At 36.2% G+C, this 18,406-nt stretch overlaps 1 long non-coding RNA gene across 1 annotated transcript; it reads left to right on the top strand.

Annotated features, from left to right (window-relative positions):
- The first annotated feature begins 1,339 nt into the window (after positions 1–1,339).
- Positions 1,340–2,210, top strand: LOC131803617 (uncharacterized). Its single transcript, XR_009342685.1, has 2 exons — positions 1,340–1,637; positions 1,718–2,210. It is a non-coding gene; the product is annotated as an uncharacterized LOC131803617 (long non-coding RNA).
- Positions 2,211–18,406: the final 16,196 nt, after the last annotated feature.

Raw genomic sequence — 18,406 nt, 5'->3', positions numbered from 1 at the left:
TTTTGCGGGTAATGACATAAGGACCATCATGTTTGGGTACAAACTTTGAAGTAAGATTCTTTGATGTGCTGCTCAAAACGTGAGTGTTCACTAAGGTTTCCATACCAACATCGAAATCTGGCTGAGGTCTTTCTTTCTGGTCGACATAGGCTTTGTTCTTGTCTTGAATATTCATATCTTTTTCTTTGGCATCTTTAAGTATGTTTTCGAGTATTTTTAAATACGAAGATATCTATGGGACAAGGTTTTTTGATTCGACGATAGATCTGACATCATGTTGTACATCATCTAGTTCGCATGTCTCTTCCAAAGATTAGAAATAATGGTGTGTAACAAGTGCTTTGGCATTTCGATGAATTCATTGCAAAAAAAATGGCTGGTTCTTTTAACTTGAACCGTTCTATACATCTACTAGTAACATCTTCAACTATTAGGATCCACTTATATCCATCTTCGGTTTGAGGCATCGGACGAAGTAAATCTACAGTTACCACTTCAAATCGCTGCTTGCTACTGGTTATTTTCAAAAGTCCAAGTGGTTTTAAGTTCGTTGCTTTCAAACTTTGGCAATAAATACAGTTTTTGACATACTTAGCTATCTTGCCTCTCATCCGAGGCCAAAAGTATCTACTGGCAATGCGAGAAATAGTTCTCTCTGTTCCATAATGACCTGCCGTACTATCATCTATCTATCATGATAACTTTTCAAAATTTCTGGGCGCTCATGTATCGGTATGACCAAGTGTGCATCATGGCACTCATCGTTTCCATAACAATATGGAATTCCATAATTTAGAATATAACTCTTATTGATCCATTTTAGAGAATTTTCATCATGTTTTTCAAAGGGACATTATTATATATTATGGCACCCTACATCTTTCATTTTATTTTTTCTCATCAGTGTGACGCTTTATTTGGAATGTCAACAATCAAGGCACAAATACAATTTTGTCATACAATTTTTGACAGTATTATGTTCATCTTCAGTGCATGGTGGTCTGGATAACATATCCGCAATGGCATTTCTTTTCGCAGGGAGGTATTAACTGGAAAGATTATACTGTTGAAACTGTAGTCCCCATCTGGCAAAACCTCCCGTTTGCGATTTAATGCTTAAAATCCACTTCAATGGTTGATGATCCGTTAGGTGTCTTACTTCCCCACATTCAATGTAGCCTCGGAATTTATGACAAGCCCACAAAATGGCTAAGGCTTCTCTTTCGGTGGTGGAGTAATTCCGCTCAGCACTATTCAATAGTCGACTACCATATGTAATGTATGGTTTTAGACTCTATTTCTAATAATTAATTCACAATAATTATTTTGATTACTCGTGGGCAACCCTAAAATCGCAAAAACTAATTTGTGTTTCTTTCACAGAAATACTTATTAAACACAGACCCAGTTATCGATCGTCACTCTCTCAATTCCTCATTATCACCAAAAGCAACTGAAAAGAGGCATAGAAAGAACTATTGAACCATTGAGGCTTCCTTTTCTTACAATACTTCGAACAGTACAGAACACTTAAGAAAACCAATAAAAGTTAAGTAATAAATCCAAATTTTCCAATTTAATCAAGTAGTGGAATTCTTTAAAAGCTACTCAAACTTCTGTGGTGAAAACATTTAGAGGTAAAGATTCAATTATTTCGTGCTTTCTCAAGTGGAAAATGTGAAAAAGTTTAAATCCAAAAATAATTTTCAAATTATAGTGAATACCAATCCATATTCGGAATATCTTGCAAACTCATGGTGTCCAAGTTCTCCAAAACCATGTGGAGATGGATCTTCATTTTTGGAAAACAAAAGTTAAATACTGAATTCAAGCTGTAAACGACACCACAGAATTTATTTCATCCAACAAAGTTTTCCCGCTTCAAAAACTCTGCATAATAAGATTCTCAAGAACCAAGGCTTTTGGTCTGGCCATAAATCCGGCGCTAAATGCCTGGACTAAGAAGTCGGTCATTAAACAGAAATTTAAGTCTGTAATTTTAAACAGGTATTTGGAGAACACTGCCGTTCTCGGATAAAGAAAAAAAACACAACCTAAAATCCGAGTCATCAGCTTCACATACTATTCAGAACCTTACAACACAAATTTTAAGTACAGTAGGCAACTTAAGCCATAAGAAACTTAAACCTTAATTTTCAAAAAAAAAAAAAAAAAAAAAAAAAAAATCTAAAATTAATTACAATCTAAAATATACTAGCTTATGATTATTACTATCTTCCTTTCTCAAAAGTCTATATGAACTCTTAACTTCATAATTACATATTAAAAATTAATCCTATAAGAAAAATAATATTACCTAAAAAAATCAAACTTTAAAATTTTCAAACTTAAACTAATTAATTAAAATAGGAAAAGTCCCTAGATCATATTCCAGTATTGAATAAATTATCACGCAACATAATTATAACCTTTTTGTGCACTTTAACAAACGAACATCATCATCAATCGTCAACTTCATGAAGGCCTTCGAGAACGTCAGACGCTCTGGTGAGTAAATGTAATGATCATTAATGTAATTACCATTGGTTATTTTTATTTAAAACATAAATGAAAGAAGAAGCAATAAAATAGTTCCTACCTTTTTGTTGCTTCTATCAATCGATCGATTTGTTGTTTGTGCACAAAGTACAAAAGAAGAACGAAACAAAAACAAAATTGTTCTTACTTCTGATCAACCATCGACTGGTATTTATTTTGTTGCTTTTTGTGATCAATTTGTTCTTGTTTCTGTTTGCGCAAGGTATGAATGAAAGAAATATGTAAAATACGCACAATCCATTTGTTGTTATTTTTGTTGATGTAATTGAAATTGAATGTAATTGCATTCTTCATTCATAACTAGTCATGCATACATATTTAGGGTTACCATGTCAGAAAATATTGGTGCCTAAAATATCGTAAGTTAAAAAAAAAATCTTAAAATAGAACTTTTAAAATAACATTTTTGTAAACATCTATAACTCATTGAAAAAAAAAATGTAATTAAATTGTTTAATATATCAGGCCTTAGGGCATACAAATATTAAAAAAAAAAATAAGAAGAGCGTAATTACAAGTATTCTATTCTATCATTAATCCGCTACTTATCTTCTATATATGTATATATACATTTATTTTAAATTATGTCTTGAATAAATTATATGGTAATATGAATTGCTAAGGAAATAACCCATTGTTTTCGTAAGATGTGGTAGTGTGTGACCAAATATTATATTGGGGACCCTTTAAAGTAGCGCAAAAGGGACATAGGTAAGGGAGGGCAAGGATGCGCTGATCTCAAGACATCTGAGATCCAGGTAATTGAATGTATCCGCCACAAAATTATTAATTATTCACAAAAAAAATAGGGAGTCTATAAAATATTCTGTAAACTAAATCCATTTCGTTGGACTCAGGACATAACCCCCCCAAGACCGACTGCAGCTAGAACACAATGGCTCCCGTAGTCCTAAATCCACGGAATTAATTGGTGAACTATCTTCCACTGGCGATACCTTACAAAAGTTTAAAATTTCCATCTTTCATCGGTCTCATCTAGGTTCCTCGCAAACAAGAAAAGGTTTTATTACAGTAATGGCGCCCAACGTTGGGCCGAAATGCATTTTGTATTTTCTTCCCAAACAAATACCAGTCCATCCTACATAGAGTACATTTGAATGCAATAGTCACAATCTTATGTATCAGTTAAGAGTAGATTTGGGAATACATCGATTGAACTTTTTAGGAACCTCGTCTGCTTGAGTTTTACTCGATTAGATTGACCATTTAGTGTCATCGTTGAATTTTCTGGGTCTATAATTCGCTAATATATCAAGACTCCAAAATTTATATACCAATGTTAGAGAGTGGTTTAGTTTAACTGAACTTAGTTACCGAGTACGGCATTTATATGGAATACATTCTTTTAGCTGAATGCAATGCAATGTCCACTAATGTCAGTATATAGGAAAAGAAGAAAACTTCAGTTTGTTCTTAAGCTAGAAAACTTTTCTTACATTTTTCAAACATAGCCCAATAAATTTATCAACACATTCAATTACCTTAATTTTCAGGTCCACACCCACTGATACGAAAACTGAAACTTTGATACTATTTTGTCATTATAAAACTTGTCTTTATTTTAACTTTCCAAATTGAATTTTACGAAAACTCAAAAATATGGCTTTATCAAGAACTCCTCCTCTACCCATTTCTGTGTCAAATGAACCAAATTTTACGTGCTCCATTTGCAATGAAAATTTACTGGAAAATCAAGAGTGTATGTACATTGCTCAATGTCATCACTCATTTCACCGAAATTGTATTGAAAATTTCCTCTCAAATGCAACGGAATGTCCCACCTGCACTCGTCCTTGTGAATTATCAGAATTACGTTCTATGAACCCTCAAAATGAGCCATTGCACCTAATCCAAAATGAATACCATGATACACATAATATTTCTCAAGAATCGCAGAGGCTGAAATCAAACCCTAATAGAGTGAAAAGACGTGGCGCTTTGGCTAAGCAGTACAACACCAGAAGCTCAGCTCGAAACACATCATGTGATTCAAATCAGTTATTACTCCCTGATGTATTCGATAGCTTTCCAAATTCTGCAGAAGAGAATGCTACAACAGCCAATACAAATAGGGTACAGGTTCCAAGTTCAAATCCAAGAACTCCACATCGACCCAATATACCTAAGGTTAACAATAATATAGATTATGGACTTATAAACCGAATGATAGAAACAAGTATGAGCAAACTTTTGCAAAGTCTAGATATCGGTCGAAATACGACTAACCCAAACAATGATTTATCTTCAACGCAACAACCTCTCAGTAGTCAGCCAACCGGCAACGATCTTCCACAAACTTCCAGGACTTACACTCCAAGCTACAATTCTTCATTAACATCTGATAAAATTACATCCATTATTAGAAACTGGAATCTGCAGTTTGATGGCTCAGCACAAGGTCTGGATGTCGATGAATTCCTTTATCGGGCTAAATCATTAACAGCCGACAATTTTGAGGAAGACTATACGGTAATCTGTAAGAATTTAAACATTCTTTTAAGTGGCAAAGCAAGGGAATGGTTTTGGCGCTATCGTAAACAAGTCCACTCCGTTGTTTGGGGTGATTTTTGTATTGCCATCCGGTATCAATACAAGGACTTCCGCTCAGATGCTGATATTCGCGAAGAGCTTCGCAATAGAAAGCAGAAGCCCGGAGAAAATTTTGAAACATTTTATGATTCGATATCCACTATTCTAGACAGGCTTAATTCTCAGATTCCTGAGAATGAATTAATCGAAATTATTAAAAGAAATTTACGACCAGATATAAGACATGCACTTTTATATGTTCCTATATTATCTATAGCTCATCTAAGAAAATTAATACAGATGAGAGAAAATTTTCTCAATGATGAAACTTATCGACGTCATTTGGTAAATAAACCCCCTAGCAATGCATATCCCAAAAGATATGTAGCTGAATTAGATCATCCTGAGAAGTCCACAGATAAATTGGAACTAGAAAATGAAAGTGTTTTTGTAAATGCAGTAATGCATGGTCCCACCAATGTTAAATGCTGGAACTGCCAGGAACCAGGTCACTACTGGGAGGACTGCCTAAAAGAAAGATCTGTGTTCTGCTACGGTTGCGGTGCCAGAAACATTTACAAACCTAACTGTTTAAAATGCAGTACTAGAAAGCTCCAGGGATCTTATAATCAAAACCCCAACAATGTCTCAAAAAACCCATAATAGCAGTCAGTAGTGGTACTACTGACTCCGTTAGTAATGCGAATAAATTATCTTTTTCAATCTTGAAAAGACCTACCATAGTCCAAGATTCACCCAATCATGTCAACTTACTTCCACTAAGACCTTACCACCGTAGGCTTTCGGAATACTTACAAAAACGGAAACACATTTTTGAAGTTTCTTCCTTAACACATTTTAGATGTAAAACTAAAAGGTCTACGCTTAGACTTCGGTTATACTACAGGCGAAGGAAAGTTGCGTCAAAATACGTAATTTCCTCTATTTCTACCAATTCCACCGACAAGCGATTATATGCAAAGGTCACATTTTTGAATTTTAAAGAACATGGTCTTCTAGTTACTGGGGCTAATGTCACCTGCATAGGTTCAGATCCTGCCCAGCAAGATTTCTCACAATTTAGTCAATTCCAATATTTTAAATCCAGTGTGAAAACCGCCGATGGGAAACTCCAGAAAGTTTTAGGGTTTTTAGATGTCGAGGTTAAATTCAAAAATCAGGTCAAAAGGCTACGTATATTAATCGTCCCATCTTTGAATCAGAGATTGATATTAGGCTTGGATTTCTGGAAAGAATTTAATCTTGCCCCGAATGTTTTTGAGTCCGTTGTGATATCTAGTCCGTCTGAAAGAAACAATTTGTCCGATATCACTAGTCTGTCGTCTTTAAATTCCGAATTGTCGTCCGCTTTGAAATCTGCAGTGTCAGTTAATAATGAAAAAGCTAATGATTATTCATTGACTCCATCCGAAACTCTTCAGCTCGAAGCAGTTAAAGCGTTATTTCCTAATTTTGAAAAACAAGGCTTAGGGAGAACCAGCCTTATTAAACATGAAATTCATGTTGGCGATGCTAAACCGGTCACACAGAGATTTTACCCGGTTTCTCCAGCAGTAGAGGAACTAATGTATAAAGAGATAGACAGAATGCTATCTTTGGGTGTCATTGAACCGTCAACGTCGCCATGGAGTTCTCACATGAGATTAGTTTTAAAGCCTAATAAAGTCCGTCTGTGTTTGGATGCTAGAAAGTTGAATGCGGTCACTAAAAAAGACGCATATCCGATCCCCAATATTGAGGGAATTTTTGCCCGACTACCTAAAGCCAACTTAATATCAAAGCTCGATTTGAAGGACGCATTTTGGCAGATCGGCCTAGCCGATCAATCCAAATCTCTGACAGCATTCACAGTCCCTGGTAGACCTCTTTACCAGTTTGTGGTTATGCCATTTGGCCTGTGTAATGCTCCTCAGACAATGTGTCGCCTTTTGGACGAATTGATTCCTCCTGACCTGAGACATTGTGTGTTTGGATATCTAGACGATCTCATCGTGGTATCGGAAGATTTTTCAACACATCTGTCTGTTCTTGTTAGAATTGCAAGCCAGTTTAGAAAAGCCAACCTTACTATAAACGTAACGAAAAGTAATTTTTGTGTTAAAGAAGTTAAATACTTGGGATTTGTCATTGGACACGGTGGGTTAAAAACAGACCCAGAGAAAATAGAATCTATTCTGTCATGGCCGATTCCCAGAAATTTAAAACAGGTTCGAGGATTCTTAGGTTTATCTGGATGGTATCGTAGATTCATCGACAATTTTTCAACAAAAGTTTTCCCCATAACTGAACTTCTATCAACTAAGAAAAAATTTTCTTGGACTGACGAAGCTGACAAAGCATTCTGCGAGATAAAGCAACACCTGACATCGGCCCCAGTACTCATAAATCCCGACTTTAGCAAAAAATTCTTTATTCATTGCGACGCTAGCGATTATGGCATTGGCGCTGTGCTCGTCCAGTTGGATGAAAAAGGAGACGAAAGGCCCATTGCATATATGTCTAAGAAACTCAATTCCGCACAAAGGAACTATAGCGTTACGGAACGAGAATGCTTGGCTGTCGTGGAAGCCATAAAAAAGTTTCGGTGCTATGTTGAATTACAGGAATTTGAGGTCATAACAGACCATTCGAGTTTGTTGTGGTTAATGAGACAACAGGATTTAACAGGAAGACTAGCCCGCTGGGTTTTTAAGCTCCAAGGTTATAAATTCAACTTTAGCCACCGAAAGGGGAAAGAAAATATAGTTCCAGACGCTTTGTCCAGAATTTATTGTGAGGAAATCTCAACAATTACCAGTTCGGAACCAGAGATTGACCTTAATTCAATTCATTTCAATGACCAAGAATATTCATGTCTTAAAGAAAAAATTCGAGCTAATGAAGCTAGGTATCCTAACATAAAAATTGTTGATAATTTTATCTATATAAGGACTGAACATTATACGGGAGATCCAGAGCAGGAAGAGAATTCCTGGAAACTCTGGATACCTGTAAACCTGCGTCAGAATGTAATATCTAGATTTCATTGCTCGTCTACTGCTTGTCATGGTGGTATGCAAAAAACCCTGGATTTGATAAGGCGAAATTTCTATTGGCCCGGGTTAGTCAAAGATGTCAAAGACTTCATAAGTGAATGTGAAATTTGCAAAACCACAAAGGCTACCAACCAAATTATGAAACCCGAAATGGGTAAAAAGATAACGTCAGAACGCCCATTTCAGCGGTTATACGTTGACTTGTTGGGCCCTTATCCCAGGAGCAAAAAAGGAAATATTGGCATATTGATCGTTCTGCATCATATGTCAAAATTTCATTGGTTGTGCCCCTTAACGTCATTTACATCATCTAAAATAGAAAATTTTCTATTGCAACAAATTTTTCATATGTATGGTGTTCCAGAAGTCCTAGTAAGCGACAATGGATCGCAATTTAAATCAAATTCGTTCAATGCCTTTTTAACCTCTTTTGGAATCCACCATTCATATACAGCCCTTTACTCGCCACAAGCGAATGCTTCGGAACGAGTAAATCGCTCCATATTGGCAGGTATAAGGTCTTTTATACAACAAGACCACCGGCAATGGGATGAAAATCTGAGTTCAATTAGTTGTGCTCTCAGAAATTCGATTCACCAATCATTAAAAACAACCCCATATCATTCCCTATTCGGGTTTGATATGGTGACCCACGGATCTTCCTTTAAACTATTGCGAAATTTGCAAATGCTCGACGAACCTGTCGATGCAATTTCCAGAGATGACAAGTTACAACTCATTCGACAGAAAATTCGAACAAACATTTCTGAGGCATACAATCAAAATCAGCATCAATACAATCTTAGAGCTAGACCTATTTCATTCGAAATTGGCCAAGAAGTTTTTAGACGCAACTTTGCACAAAGTAGCGCTGATAAAGCATTTAATTCCAAATTTGCACCACTCTTTCTAAAATCTAAAATAAGAGAGAAAATTGGGACAAATTATTATATCTGGCAAGATATGAACGGAAAAATTATTGGCACTTTTCACGCTAAGGATATACGTCCTTAATTTTGACCTAATTTAAATTTTGCATCCGATTAATATTACATCCTATAAGGAAAATATTACTCGGTTTGTAATGTATGGTTTTAGACTCTATTTCTAATAATTAATTCACAATAATTATTTTGATTACTCGTGGGCAACCCTAAAATCGCAAAAACTAATTTGTGTTTCTTTCACAGAAATACTTATTAAACACAGACCCAGTTATCGATCGTCACTCTCTCAATTCCTCATTATCACCAAAAGCAACTGAAAAGAGGCATAGAAAGAACTATTGAACCATTGAGGCTTCCTTTTCTTACAATACTTCGAACAGTACAGAACACTTAAGAAAACCAATAAAAGTTAAGTAATAAATCCAAATTTTCCAATTTAATCAAGTAGTGGAATTCTTTAAAAGCTACTCAAACTTCTGTGGTGAAAACATTTAGAGGTAAAGATTCAATTATTTCGTGCTTTCTCAAGTGGAAAATGTGAAAAAGTTTAAATCCAAAAATAATTTTCAAATTATAGTGAATACCAATCCATATTCGGAATATCTTGCAAACTCATGGTGTCCAAGTTCTCCAAAACCATGTGGAGATGGATCTTCATTTTTGGAAAACAAAAGTTAAATACTGAATTCAAGCTGTAAACGACACCACAGAATTTATTTCATCCAACAAAGTTTTCCCGCTTCAAAAACTCTGCACAATAAGATTCTCAAGAACCAAGGCTTTTGGTCTGGCCATAAATCCGGCGCTAAATGCCTGGACTAAGAAGTCGGCCATTAAACAGAAATTTAAGTCTGTAATTTTAAACAGGTATTTGGAGAACACTGCCGTTCTCGGATAAAGAAAAAAAACACAACCTTAAATCCGAGTCATCAGCTTCACATACTATTCAGAACCTTTCAACACAAATTTTAAGTACAGTAGGCAACTTAAGCCATAAGAAACTTAAACCTTAATTTTCAAAAAAAAAAAAAAAAAAAAATCTAAAATTAATTACAATCTAAAATATACTAGCTTATGATTATTACTATCTTCCTTTCTCAAAAGTCTATATGAACTCTTAACTTCATAATTACATATTAAAAATTAATCCTATAAGAAAAATAATATTACCTAAAAAAATCAAACTTTAAAATTTTCAAACTTAAACTAATTAATTAAAATAGGAAAAGTCCCTAGATCATATTCCAGTATTGAATAAATTATCACGCAACATAATTATAACCTTTTTGTGCACTTTAACAAACGAACATCATCATCAATCGTCAACTTCATGAAGGCCTTCGAGAACGTCAGACGCTCTGGTGAGTAAATGTAATGATCATTAATGTAATTACCATTGGTTATTTTTATTTAAAACATAAATGAAAGAAGAAGCAATAAAATAGTTCCTACCTTTTTGTTGCTTCTATCAATCGATCGATTTGTTGTTTTTGCACAAAGTACAAAAGAAGAACGAAACAAAAACAAAATTGTTCTTACTTCTGATCAACCATCGACTGGTATTTATTTTGTTGCTTTTTGTGATCAATTTGTTCTTGTTTCTGTTTGCGCAAGGTATGAATGAAAGAAATATGTAAAATACGCACAATCCATTTGTTGTTGTTTTTGTTAATGTAATTGAAATTGAATGTAATTGCATTCTTCATTCATAACTAGTCATTCATACATATTTAGGGTTACCATGTCAGAAAATATTGGTGCCTAAAATATCGTAAGTTAAAAAAAAATCTTAAAATAGAACTTTTAAAATAACATTTTTGTAAACATCTATAACTCATTGAAAAAAAAAATGTAATTAAATTGTTTAATATATCAGGCCTTAGGGCATACAAATATAAAAAAAAAAATAAGAAGAGCGTAATTACAAGTATTATATTCTATCATTAATCCGCTACTTATCTTCTATATATGTATATATACATTTATTTTAAATTATGTCTTGAATAAATTATATGGTAATATGAATTGCTAAGGAAATAACCCATTGTTTTCGTAAGATGTGGTAGTGTGTGACCAAATATTATATTGGGGACCCTTTAAAGTAGCGCAAAAGGGACATAGGTAAGGGAGGGCAAGGATGCGCTGATCTCAAGACATCTGAGATCCAGGTAATTGAATGTATCCGCCACAAAATTATTAATTATTCACAAAAAAAAAAAAATAGGGAGTCTATAAAATATTCTGTAAACTAAATCCATTTCGTTGGACTCAGGACATAACCCCCCCAAGACCGACTGCAGCTAGAATACAATGGCTCCCGTAGTCCTAAATCCACGGAATTAATTGGGGAACTATCTTCCACTGGCGATACCTTACAAAAGTTTAAAATTTCCATCTTTCATCGGTCTCATCTAGGTTCCTCGCAAACAAGAAAAGGTTTTATTACACATATTCGATCGGGTGCTGCTCTTGACCCACCGTCTGGAGTTAAACTGCTCCTAGAGCGTATGCACTAGCATCTGCACTGGCATAATATCTATCGCTTGTCTTAAAATTGGAGGGGTCGTCAAAAGCCTTTTTCAATGAATCCAAAGCATGTTGTTCAGTTTCTCCCCCTTTCTTGGTTAAATTGGTCAACGGTCTTGCAATCTCGGCATATCTGTTGATAAATCTCCTGTACCAGGAAGATGTTTGAATGAAGGGTATCAGTTTTTTTTGCATTCCACAATCGCCTGTATCTTTGCAGGATCGAATTATATAACCTCTGGCGTTAAAATATGTCCAATGATCTTGTTATTCAGCCGAATATTGAATAAATTCAATCTCTCCAAGACTAATCTGAGGTCATATAAATGTTGATTGAAAGTATTAGAGCAGATGATTATATCATCTAAGTAAGCTAGTATACAAATGTTAGGAAATTCAACTTAAAATCGGTTAATCAGCCGTTGGAAGTTGCCTGGGGCATATCTCAAACCAAAAGGCACACGTTTGAAACGAAATGTTTCAAAGGGCGTTATCAAGCAAGTCTTATCACGGTCGTCCATTGTCACTTCAACCTGGTAATAGCCACTCTGCAAATCTAAAGTTGTCATATACCTGGTGCTTTTTGCGGCGTGAAGTGAATAGTCCAGGCGAGATAGTGGATATCTATCTGGTATAGTTATGACATTAAGTTTTCTATAGTCCACACAAACTCAAACCGAGCCATCACTTTTAGGAACCATCACCACAGGGGAAGCCCAGGAGGAGTCACATTCCTCTATTATATAATTTTTCAACATGGTCTCAATTTCTCGGTGAGAAAATAGTTTCATACGATACAGATTCAGACACGAGACTTTAGCAAACTCTCTTTGGAGTGATAAATTGGGACTCAACATGTACAATTGCTTACGCTTGGGTTGCGAATTTACCACTGTAAACGTTTCCACCAAATTCAATTCCAATGGCCATTCTTCAGCGAAATCAAAAACTTGGGATGGACAACCTTCAAAGTGCCAGTGTCTTTGTCCCATATTCAAAACAATCTGCGCCTGCTCGAGAAAATCAGAGCCAAGTAATGTTCGATTATTTTTGTCATTAGAAAAGATCAAAAATTTGATGTGAAACGTTCTGCCGCCTATGCCAATTTCACAGGCCGTCGTAAAGAAATTTCGGAAAACTTTCTCTCTGACCTGTGCGTGCAGCATGCCAAACAGATTCATTGGTCAGATTCATTCGTAATTTTTTACAATTGAGAAAAGAGTGATCTCTTTTTGCAAATAAAAGCATCAGTCAACACATTCTTCTGTTGATTCAATTCAGTTATTTCAACATAAATCCGCCAAGCTGGTTTATGGGGTGAGAATGCATCACGGAGCATCTTTACTACATCAGCAAAAGCTGTAGCCTTTGACTGGACACCACGCCACCATTCCACATCTTCTCCTTCCAGCAACATCGGCATATCATTTACAGCATTTGCATCCAAGCAGATATGAGTTCCTCCACTTTTACTGGATTCCCCTCTCCTTTGTACCTTGACAGCATAAATTGTTCCGCCGAAAGGATCACGATATTTGTTTGGCAGCAATACGCTGACTTCGAAGTAATACTTCGTCCTTTAAATCTTCAGTCTCACCAAAAACAGAAAAAAATTGCAAACAGTACAGTTACTCTGGTTATTTCCCGACTATAGGCCCACGATTCAACTTATATACCACGTCCACCGAAGTCGGTATATCAATTCTTGTTAACTGCCAAACACTGCAAACGAAGAATGGAAACATACATACATGCATACATTTATTAAAAATAACTCAAAACAATCATACATGCAAATCTTTAGTCATAAATGCATTAATCTACAACTAACTACAAATTGGTTGAAAAGTCCCTGGAGATCAAAAAGTGATATTCAGATGACTATTCAACCAATTTGTAATTAGTTCTTCCTTGCATTTATGAACTAACTATAAGTTGGTTGCAAAATCATCTAGAAGTCAAACAATTTTAGTGAAAAAACATCCCTAAAAAACAAAGATGATTGGTCATATCAAACTACTTTGCAATAATTCGCATAATACATTTCCAACAATACGATATAAATGCAACGTACAATAACTCATCCTCAGGTTAAAATAGTTAGTTGACGTAAAGGAAATAAATAAAAAAATAAATAGTTGTGGTTTTTTTAAACTAATTTTAAATTAGTTTTATACTAATTTATTTCCCCGCAGGGTAATTACAACAATGCAGAAAAACAACAATAAATGATGCAGCAGCAAATAACTCTGCCATATACATACATCACTATTGCTTGCCTCTAATGCCCAACAACAAATCAGGATAGAACAGAGAAACGGCCGCCTCGACAACCTCGTATTCCCTTGTGCTTGTTGGTTTTGTATTTAGCAATAATAATAACAACAAAGCAGCATAGCAACGGAAACGGTCGCGAATAGCCACCACCTATTCCCCTGTACTTGTTGTTGGTACAAACAATAACAACACAATAATATAATATTAAAAAAGCGGTATCCACGAATTCTTGCTTGATGTATTAGGTATAGAACTTTTCCTTCGAAACTGCAAACGAAGAATGAAAAATTCTTGTCGATGTCGCTTCTTATATACGCTCAGTGGAAAAATAAAGCGATCATTCTAAAACCACAACTTGACGAAGAAATGCTCATCAGCTGGTTCGTTGTATTTTTATTTACTAATTAGTCATTCAAGTATGGCAATGCAAGAAAAAAAAATAATATGGTAACGTTACGTTAAAATATGTATTACAAATATATGAATTCAAATATAGTTATACTTAAAACTAATGTTCCGCTGCATACTCCCCCATTGAAGTGCGGGATCTCCTCTCGAGTAACGCGTCAACATCTTCAGCTTCAGAATCATTGGAACTTCTTGTGCCTGCCCCTCTTTCTCATCGGATGAACTGGCTTTGGAGTATCAGCTGAGTTGGTACCCTTATACATAGTCTAGACTGAAGCATGATATGTACCAAGAGGTATATTCAATTTATCGGGTGATGAAACCTCAGACGTAGATGAACCAATTTTGCGGGTAATGACATAAGGACCATCATGTTTGGGTACAAACTTTGAAGTAAGATTCTTTGATGTGCTGCTCAAAACGTGAGTGTTCACTAAGGTTTCCATACCAACATCGAAATCTGGCTGAGGTCTTCCTTTCTGGTCGACATAGGCTTTGTTCTTGTCTTGAATATTCATATGTTTTTCTTTGGCATCTTTAAGTATATTTTCGAGTGTTTTTAAATACGAAGATATCTATGGGACAAGGTTTTTTGATTCGACGATAGATCTGACATCATGTTGTACATCATCTAGTTCGCATGTCTCTTCCAAAGATTAGAAATAATGGTGTGTAACAAGTGCTTTGGCATTTCGATGAATTCATTGCAAAAAGAATGGCTGGTAAACAATGGTGCCACTCATCATGACGCTCTTGAACAATAATTTTTAGCTGGCCTTTTAGATCTCGGTTCTTACGTTCGACAGTATTTGCTTTGGGATGGTAAACTGAAGTAAATTCTGCATTACAGCGGAGACAAACTGTACGCCGTTGTCCGATTTAAAACGTCGTGGTATTTCTAAGCGCAGAAATATTTCTTCTATGAGGATTTTCGCAGATACTTCTGCTGTAGGTTCTTTTAACTTGAACCGCTCTATATATCTACTAGTAACATCTTCAACTATTAGGATCCACTTATATCCATCTTCGGTTTGAGGCAGCGGACGAAGCAAATCTACAGTTACCACTTCAAATCGCTGCTTGCTACTGGTTATTTTCAAAAGTCCAAGTGGTTTTAAGTTCGTTGCTTTAAAACTTTGGCAATAAATACAGTTTTTGACATACTTAGCTATCTTGCCTCTCATCCGAGGCCAAAAGTATCTACTGGCAATGCGAGAAATAGTTCTCTCTGTTCCATAATGACCTGCCGTACTATCATCTATCTATCATGATAACTTTTCAGAATTTCTGGGCGCTCATGTATCGGTATGACCAAGTGTGCATCATGGCACTCATCGTTTCCATAACAATATGGAATTTCATAATTTAGAATAAAACTCTTATTGATCCATTTTAGAGAATTTTCATCATGTTTTTCAAAGGGACATTATTATATATTATGGCGCCCTACATCTTTCATTTTATTTTTTCTCATCAGTGTGACGCTTTATTTGGAATGTCAACAATCAAGGCACAAATACAATTTTGTCATACAATTTTTGACAGTATTATGTTCATCTTCAGTGCATGGTGGTCTGGATAACATATCCGCAATGGCATTTCTTTTCCCAGGGAGGTATTAACTGGAAAGATTATACTGTTGAAACTGTAGTCCCCATCTGGCAAAACGTCCCGTTTGCGATTTAATGCTTAAAAGCCACTTCAATGGCTGATGATCCGTTAGGTGTCTTACTTCCCCACATTCAATGTAGCCTCGGAATTTATGACAAGCCCACAAAATGGCTAAGGCTTCTCTTTCGGTGGTGGAGTAATTACGCTCAGCACTATTCAATAGTCGACTACCATATTCGATCGGGTGCTCCCCTTCACCCACCCTCTTGAGTAAAACTGCTCCTAGAGCATATGCACTAGCATCTGCACTGGCATATTATCTATCGCTTGTCTTAAAATTGGAGGGGTCGTCAAAAGCCTTTTTCAATGAATCAAAAGCATGTTGTTCAGTTTCTTCCCCTTTCTTGGTTAAATTGGTCAACGGTCTTGCAATCTTGGCATCTCCTGTACCAGGAACATGTTTGAATGAAGGATATCAGTTTTTTGCGTTGCACAATCGCCTGTATCTTTGCAGGATCGAATAATATAACCTCAGGCGTTAAAATATGTCCAAGGAATTTCACGCTTAAGCAACAAAATTTATATATCTGGTTATTCAGCCGAATATTGAATAAATTCAATCTCTCCAAGACTAATCTGAGGTCATCTAAATGTTGATTGAAAGTATTGGAGCAGATGATTATATCATCTGAGTAAGCTAGGATACAAATGTTCGGAAATTCAACTTAAAATCGGTTAATCAGCCGTTGGAAGTTGCTTGGGGCATTCCTCAAACCAAAAGGCATACGTTTGAAACGAAATGTTTCAAAGGGCGTTATCAAGCAAGTCTTATCACGGTCGTCCATTGTCACTTCAACCTGGTAATAGCCACTCTGCAAATCTAAAGTTGTCATATACCTGGTGCTTTTTGCGGCGTGAAGTAAATCGTCCATGCGAGGTAGTGGATATCTACAGGGTAGCCCTTATTCGACGGACCTTTGGGCCCATTCCAATCGACGAGGCTTGTCCGCAGGTAACATTCTTTGCGTGAATTGAATCAAATGCGAATAATCCGTTGTAAAGTGGACCGAGCCATGTCCAACTGCTGAGAACGGCGTTTTTGGAATGTTCTTGGGGACCTCTCAACACTGGCTCGTACGCGATATTCTCGTCGATCGCCTTGGTCGACTTTTATATGGCCTCTTCGGATTAGAAAGAGCCTTACCAGTCGAAAATTTTTCGTATAAACGCTTAATGGTGTTCTTAGAAGGCGCACTTCTCACATTTTTTAATGTTTTAAAAGCACGTTGAGTTTTCATAATTGATTTCTTCTGTTGAATGTAAATTTCAGAGCGCTCGCGTGGCGTGTATTGGTTCATGGTAAAATCTGCTTGGACTGACGCTTCAAACGCGGTATGTCATTAAGCAATGTGACATTTCTGTCAAAAGTTATGGCGTCGTCAGATGCCAGATCGAATATGGGCAACCCTGTATCTGGTATAGTTTTGACATTAAGTTTTCTATAGTCCACACAAACTCAAACCGAGCCATCACTTTTAGGAACCATCACCACAGGCGAGGCCCAGGAGGAGTCACATTTCTCTATTATATAATTTTTCAACATGGTCTCAATTTCTCGGTGAGAAAATAGTTTCATACGATACAAATTCAGACACGAAACTTTAGCCAACTCTATTTGGAGTGATAAATTGGGACTCAACATGTTCAATTACAACGTCCATTGCTTACGCTTGGGTAATCGTTTCCACCAAATTCAATTCCAATGGCCATTTTTCAGCGAAATCAAAAACTTGGGATGGACAACCTTCAAAGTGCCAGTGGCTTTGTCCCATATTCAAAACAATTTACGCCTGCTCGAGAAAATCAGAGCCAAGTAATGTTCGATTATTTTTGTCATTAGAAAAGATCAAAAATTTGATGTCAAACGTTCTGCCGCCTATGCCAATTTCACAGGCCGTCGTAAAGAACTTTCGCATATTTGTTGTACAATCGGCCAGCACAGTTTACCAATCTACTGTTTCTAACTTGCAAATTCTTATCTTCATAATGCGCTTCAAATTGAAACTAGCGATGCTTGTTTTGGCTGTAGTGTCGACCAGCCACACCAAAAAGCTTGACATTCACAATGGGAATATCTCGACCAACACACATGTCAAGGGAATTGAAATCAACCGTCATAGGAGATGTAGTTTAACCTTCTTTCTGCAATTAGGACGAACGTTGCCTGGAGCGTTGCATCCATAACAGGCAAGCTTAGGGTTGATCAATGCTAGCTCTGCTTCAGCTTTTGTCTTTGTGTGCCCCTTCTGTGCACAATGTAAACAACGTTTCGGACCGCCTTGGGTTCCACTTCCATTACCACCAGTGTTCACCTCGCGTTCACGTATCATATGTTCTGCTTCTCTTGCATCAGCAGGCAATTCTTCAAAATTCTTTATTTTATGCCGGAAAACTTTCTCTCTGACCTGTGCG

The sequence above is a fragment of the Musca domestica genome, unplaced genomic scaffold (genome assembly GCF_030504385.1).
Source record: "Musca domestica strain aabys unplaced genomic scaffold, Musca_domestica.polishedcontigs.V.1.1 31, whole genome shotgun sequence".
NCBI classification, from domain to species: Eukaryota; Metazoa; Arthropoda; class Insecta; order Diptera; family Muscidae; genus Musca; species Musca domestica.
The sequence above is the reverse complement of the archived record's forward strand: the minus strand, read 5'-3'. Positions and strand labels throughout refer to the sequence as shown.